Genomic DNA, 6798 nt, shown 5'->3' on the forward strand with positions numbered 1-6798 from the left:
ATAAAGCCCAAACTATAAACTCTAAAAATTGTTAACCCTAAACCTTAAAATAACATAATCTTTTTGCGGCGTTTTACATAAAAACGCCACTAATGCCTCTATATAGCTCAACTAAAGACGACACCGTTTTTCTCAATAATTTTGTGGCGTTTTGAGACAAACGCCGCTAATTTTGATATATTGCGGCGTTTTATATGAAACGCCAGTAATGTATCTATAGCCACTTTTGCAGCGTTTTCATAGAAGCGCCGCTAATTCTTATATATTGCGGCATTTTAGTAAAACGCCACTAGTGCCTCTATAGCTACGTCGTCGTTTCTCTCAAGACTTTTGAGGCATTTTTATAAAAGCACCGCTAATTCTCGTATATTGCGGCGTTTTACGTAAAACGCTACTAATGCCTCTATGGCTCATTAGCATACGTTGTCGTTCTGTCAACACTTTTGCGGCGTTTTCTAAAAAAAGCCGCTAATGCTCGATTATTTGCGGCGTTTGTTACATAAGCGCTGCTAATAGTGATCTTTTGCAGCGTTTTTTTAACAAGCGCCACTATAGCTCTGACCTTTAGTGGCGTTTTCTTTCAGGCGCCACTAATATATAACTGTTGCGGCGTTTTTTATCTAAATGCTGCTAAAAACGCCGTTAAAAATCTGTTTTCTATCCAATAAAAAAATTATCACTCAAAAGAATTGAAAACTAACATAGTAAATAAGCTTTAAATATGTTTCAAGTTAACAAGATAAATTCACAAATTCAATTCAATCTTCAAGGCGGATGTCATCTTATTTATATTGGTCAAGTAGTAGAAGTTGATGTATTTAAACTTTTCAAGATAATCTCCCAGCAAATGTTATCTTCATTTTAATTACAATAATAGTATATTATCTTTAATTTCATTTCAAAATAGTCCCCTAAGTAGATGTTATCTTCAATTTAATTACTCTTAAAAATAATTGGATATTGATGACTAACTCGGAACGTTGCAAGCGTCGTATGTCCGATAATAGTTCTTGCGCCATTTGTGGTCACAATATGGAGACGACAGCTCACAGTCTAAGGGACTGTCCATCTATACGAGTGATATGGCAATCGGTGGTCCTAGTGTGTTTGGAGGATGTTTTCTATTTGGTTCCTATTGATTCTTGGTTAGTGGGGAACCTTTGGAACGTGAAGGATGTGATGTTTAGAGGGGTTTGCTGGGAGATTATGTTTATTGTTCTGGTATGGAAGATTTGGACATCTCGTAATCAATTCATTTTTTGTAACGCAAGTCATAGCGTTGCTGATATTGTGTCTAGTAGTTTGGCTTGGGCTAAAATAATTTCAAAAATTTCGATTGTTAACCAGACCACTGTGCATGTGAGGTGGTGTTGGCCGTTGGATGGGTGGTACAAACTAAACACAGATGGAGGGGTCAACCAAATGGCTGGTGCTGCGGTTGGAGGCAGGTGGATTCGAGATTCTATGGGACGATGGGTTACTGGCTTTAGCCGTAACATTGGATGTTGTTTAGTTTTAATGGTTGAGTTGTGGGCTGTGTATGACGGGTTGGGAGTATCTTGGGAAGCCGACATTCGTAGGTTGGTGGTGGAGAGCAATAGTCAAGCTGTTGTTGACCTTCTTAAGTCTGCGACTAGGCGAGATTCAATCACTCTGGTTGATGATTCGAAGCCTGCTATCTCGACAATGGCAGGTGGACGTGCAGTATGTGGTGCGAGGTGCCAATTCTGCGGCTGCTGCCATGGCCAAATTCGCCAGGGATCTACCTCTGGGCATTCATTTATTTCAACAACCTCCTGCTTCGGTTGATCTACTGGTGGAGCATGATATAGAGCAGCTCATTGCCCCTAGTTGTTTATCTGGCTAGGCCTTAGTCTAGCTTACTTCGTAATTTAAAAAAAAGAAAAGAAAAGAAAAAGAATGTATATATTAATATTGGAAAGATATTCTCTTACAATGATGTAAATTTAAAATAGTTATATACAGTTTTATAAAAAAAAAATTTGTACATTTAACCATTGAACGCCATATTTAATGTTCCATTTATGTCAATTAAGTAAATTACATTCAATGTCATTAAATTATTAGTGAGTTTATGTTTTGGTCACTTAACTCTAAAAAGTTATAAAATAATCACTAAGCTCAAAAGTTTTCATTTAAGTCACTAAGTTGTTCGAAAGTTTTTATTTAAGTCAATGGGATGTTAAGTTTTTCTTTTTAAAAAGTCTAGCTAGTGAGCTCTAAGTGATGATTTGACGATCAATGGATTAGTACCTATCGACAAGTAAAAGAACATACTTTAGATCTAAGTTAATCTGACGATCAATGTTGGAGATTGGAAAAGAAAGTAGTTTGGATTTTGATTTGTAGATTTGTGACGTTTAAAGTTGTTTAATGAAAAATATTCAACTGTAGATGAGAAAATGAATGGGAGTTTTCAATTGGTGTGTGCTAACAAAGAAAGCCATATAATAACGATTTTAACAGCCTTATGACTTAAATGAAAGTTTTTGAATAATTCAGTGACCATTTCGTAACTTTTGAAGTTAAATGATCAAAACGTAAACTTACTGCTAATTTAGTGACTTTGGGTGTAATTTACCCTAAAATAGCTTCATCGCTATTTTGGTCACTCTTAATTATTTTTGTCAATTTAGTCAGCATTGTTAGAAAAATTGACCAAAATGGTCACCCAACCGTTAAACCCTTAACGAATTGTTGACTAGAGCAGCAAAAGAAAAAAAAAAGAAGAAAAAATTGTTCTCTTAGTCCATTTAAAAATTACAAAAATTTAAATTAATCCCTTAAATTGCCATAAAAAACCCATATTAAATAACATAAAAATGCCAGATCCAACCTCTTATATGCTTCCCTTGTCATCTTCCCTCACTATTTGCTTTGTTCCTCCTTCAATATCGACACTGAGGTACATTTCTTAATTATCCATATTTTCTAATTTATTTATTTTTCAACTAAATAGTTTAGTTGCAACCATTTTTTAAATGCACCATAATTATGAAAAAATGATAACTCTTCACACAAAAATTATATGTATTAAAAGATTTTTTTAATTGAAATCACACAATAATTGCATTCCACTTATATCAAGCTAAAATAATAATATTAATAATAATCTGAATAACTTTCAAAGGTTAGTGTACCATTTTAACCGTATATAAAACTAACATTACTTCAATACCAGTAATCTAAATGATACAAATATCAGGCTGTCGTAGCTGTGGAACTTTTATAATACGACTCGGATTGAATATATATATTGATCCTTACCTAAATATTCTACACTTTACTAGTTGACATATCTATGAGCAATGATGACTTCGTGATTCACAAATTATTTTTATAAAAGTAAGAAGTTATGGGAGAGATGAGTAACGATTGGAAAAAAAATGGTGCATCTGAATAGTTATATAAAATTAAATAAACGTTTAGTTTTAGTTTTAGTTTTATTAGCAGTGGCGACTCCTTTTTTCTACTTGTTGACTTGGAGGGAAAATGTTGCACTCCAAACAACCATCAAATTTGCGCACGTTACACTTATTCATTACTTCTCTCGGTTGTAATACCATAGAAGTAGAAGCAGAACCTTCGGCCACAACCAAGGTGTTGAAATCCAAACCAAAGTCAATGGTGACATCAACAGAGGAAGAGGAAGGTATTGAATCAGTGATTACGTTTTTTTAGGGTGAAAACCATGAAGGAGGTTTCTTGTTCAAGTGAAAGACGATGGAGTGGAGACAGAGGATGGAGCTACAGTAAATCGTTGTATTTTCTTTGCCTAAGCATAAAAAAATAAAACTTCGTGAGTATAGCAATGGCATTAATTGAAATTTTGTAAGTTTTACAGGGACTAAAAGAATAATTTTCATTTTTTTACAGGCCCAATTAGCAATATGTTAAGGATTTAATGGATGAGTGACCATTTTAGTTAATTTTTCTAATGGCAGTGACTAAATGAGTGATCAAAATAGGAACGATGTTATTTTAGGATAACTTTCGGTATAACTTACTCTATTATATGAAAATTTTTAATAAAATATTTATTGAAAATTTTTAATTAAATATTTATTTTAACTTTAAAAAATATATTTAAAATAATTATTTCGTAAGTTGATTTGTATCAATTAAAAATTCACAATTAACCAATAAAATATTTAACAATTTTTTAAAAAATAATTAATTTAATTTAATTTTAATTGATGCATTTATATCCTTAACCACATGCAAATTTGTTATAAAACTATCTATAACATATATTAAAAGTAAAATATATTAGCATTATGGATATGCAATGCATGTTTTCATTTTGTTATTACTTATCTCACAAATCTCAATGTGCACGAAAACAAACCTTATTGTCCCAAAATCTGGGACAAGCCTATATCGATTCAAGTGCCATTGTTGGTGATGCCTATAATCTTGATTTATTGGAATATATATGCAGTGAACTCTTAAGTATTCAACTATGATAGAATTTATTTATGGATTCGGGGGAGAAAAATGTAGCTAGAAAACAAAATCTCATCTCACCTCTTTGGCTAATTCTCAAGTCCTTATCAGGGAATGCTAAGCTTGCAAAAATTCCAAATAGATCATGACCATCAACTAAAGAATATTTAAAAAAGAACCTTGATCATCAAGCAAAAACGTCAACCTTCCAACTAAAAATCAACACCACTCTTATTTTTACTTTTACATATATGGTCCCCTCTTCCTTTACTTGTCCAAGAGCCACCATGAAATATTCAGCAAAATCAAGCTAGTAGTCACTTCCTGGTTGTTTCTGCTTCATTTACTTGCTCCCCAAGCTGGTACAAGCAGCTATATAAATTAACTCACTTTCTCTACTCTCAATCTTCATCATATACATATCAGAAAAACCTTAAAAGAAAAATATCTATATTCTAGCCCCAGCTGCCATGGCGACTCCTGGATACCAAATTGCTGAAATTTATGTCATGCGGAAGCTTCATAAAGAGAAAATGAAGAAAGAAGAAGAAGAAAGAGCAAAGAGTGAGGATGTTGGATTTGCAGGGAAGAAATCCAGTGGTTGTTGTTTCCCATCGATGTTCAAAAAGGTTCATCCGGGTCATGCATCTACGTTGGGTCATGTAAGAAATGAAGTAAAGGATGATGACAAGAACAAAGCTTGTTAAGTGGATTTGTCAGCTGACTGTAAATATTGTTATCTAATTTTTTTCCCCTTATTTTTGGATATTTAAAGAGGTTTCTTTTTTTTGGTTTCTGTTATGTTTCATTTGGGTTTTCACCTTTAGATGTCTGCAACTCCCTACAAGATGTGGTGGGTAATTTAGATTAATGGAAGTTAATAAGTTATCTATCTGTCTGAAATGTGAATTCAGCCATATTTTAACATTGATGGACGGATTCCTTTGAAATTCAGATTCTTGTAATTATCTTTGTGTTAGCCTTATGTTTAATCTCTGCTGTCAGGTTGGGCGTTTGATCATATTGGATCATACTGTAATATTTGGCCTTTGTTTTATCGGGTGATCTAATTTTATGATTCGGAAGTCGAACTTATTAATGTAATTTTACTTTTTATTTACTTAAATTTCCAAATCAATTTCACATATCTATATATACTGTCGATATTAACAGACAAAACAAATAGTTAGAATACGATGAGAGTATTAGTAAATTTATATTTTGATCATTTAATTTTCAAAAGTTATAAAATAGTTATTAAAATATTCAAAAGTTTTCATTTAAGTTACAGGATTGTTAAAATCTTTGTCATATGATCTTCTTTGATCACATTGCCTGCACCAATCAAAAGCTCTCTTCCCTATTCTCTTTTACAGTTCAAATTTTTCATTAAACAATTATGAATGTCACGAATCTGTAAATTAAAATCTAAACTGCTTTCTTTTCCAATCTCCAACACTAATCGTTAGATCGACTTGAATCTAAAGTATGTTCTTCTACTCTTCGATAGTATTAATCCATTGTATCGATTGCCAAATCATTACTTGAAGCTCACTAGCTGAACTTTTTTAAAAGAAACAGTTAACATCCTAATGATTTGAATAAAAACTTTCAAATAGCCTTAGTGATCTAAATGAAAACTTTTGAATTGTTCAATGATCATTTTCTAACTTTTTGGAGTTGAGTGACCAAAATGTAAACTTACTAATAGTTTATTGACCTTAGGTGTGTTATTTATATATAGTTATATTATAAATATATATTGGGTAAACTCCACCATTAGTCGCTAAACTACGGGTAAGTTTTCGCTTTGGTCACTTAACTAAAAAAAGTTACATTTTGGCCATTGAATTATTTGAAAGTTTTCATTTAAGTCACTGAACTATTTAAAAGTTTTTATTTAAGCATCGGGCTATTAAGGTTTTTTTAAAGTCCTGCCAACGAGCTCCAAGCAATGATTTGATGATTGGTATAGTAGATCAATACCCATTGACGAGTAGAAGAACATACCTTAGATCCAAATTAATCTAACATTCAGTGTCGGATATAGGAGAAAAAAGATGTTTGAAATTTGGTTCTCATATTTGTGACGTCCAAAGCTGTTTCACGAAAAAAATCCTGAATTGTAAAAGAGAAGGGAAAAGAGAACTTTCGATTGGTGTAAAAAGTGTGAATAGAGAAAGCTATATAACATTGATTTTAACAACTCGGCGACTTAAATGAAAATTTTTAAACATTTTAGTAACCGAATTATAACTTATTTTAGTCATGTGACCAAACAAAAACTAACCCATAAATTAATGAATAAAGGTATAGTTTACCTATATATAT

The sequence above is a fragment of the Gossypium hirsutum genome, chromosome A06 (assembly GCF_007990345.1).
Source record: "Gossypium hirsutum isolate 1008001.06 chromosome A06, Gossypium_hirsutum_v2.1, whole genome shotgun sequence".
Taxonomy (NCBI): Eukaryota; Viridiplantae; Streptophyta; class Magnoliopsida; order Malvales; family Malvaceae; genus Gossypium; species Gossypium hirsutum.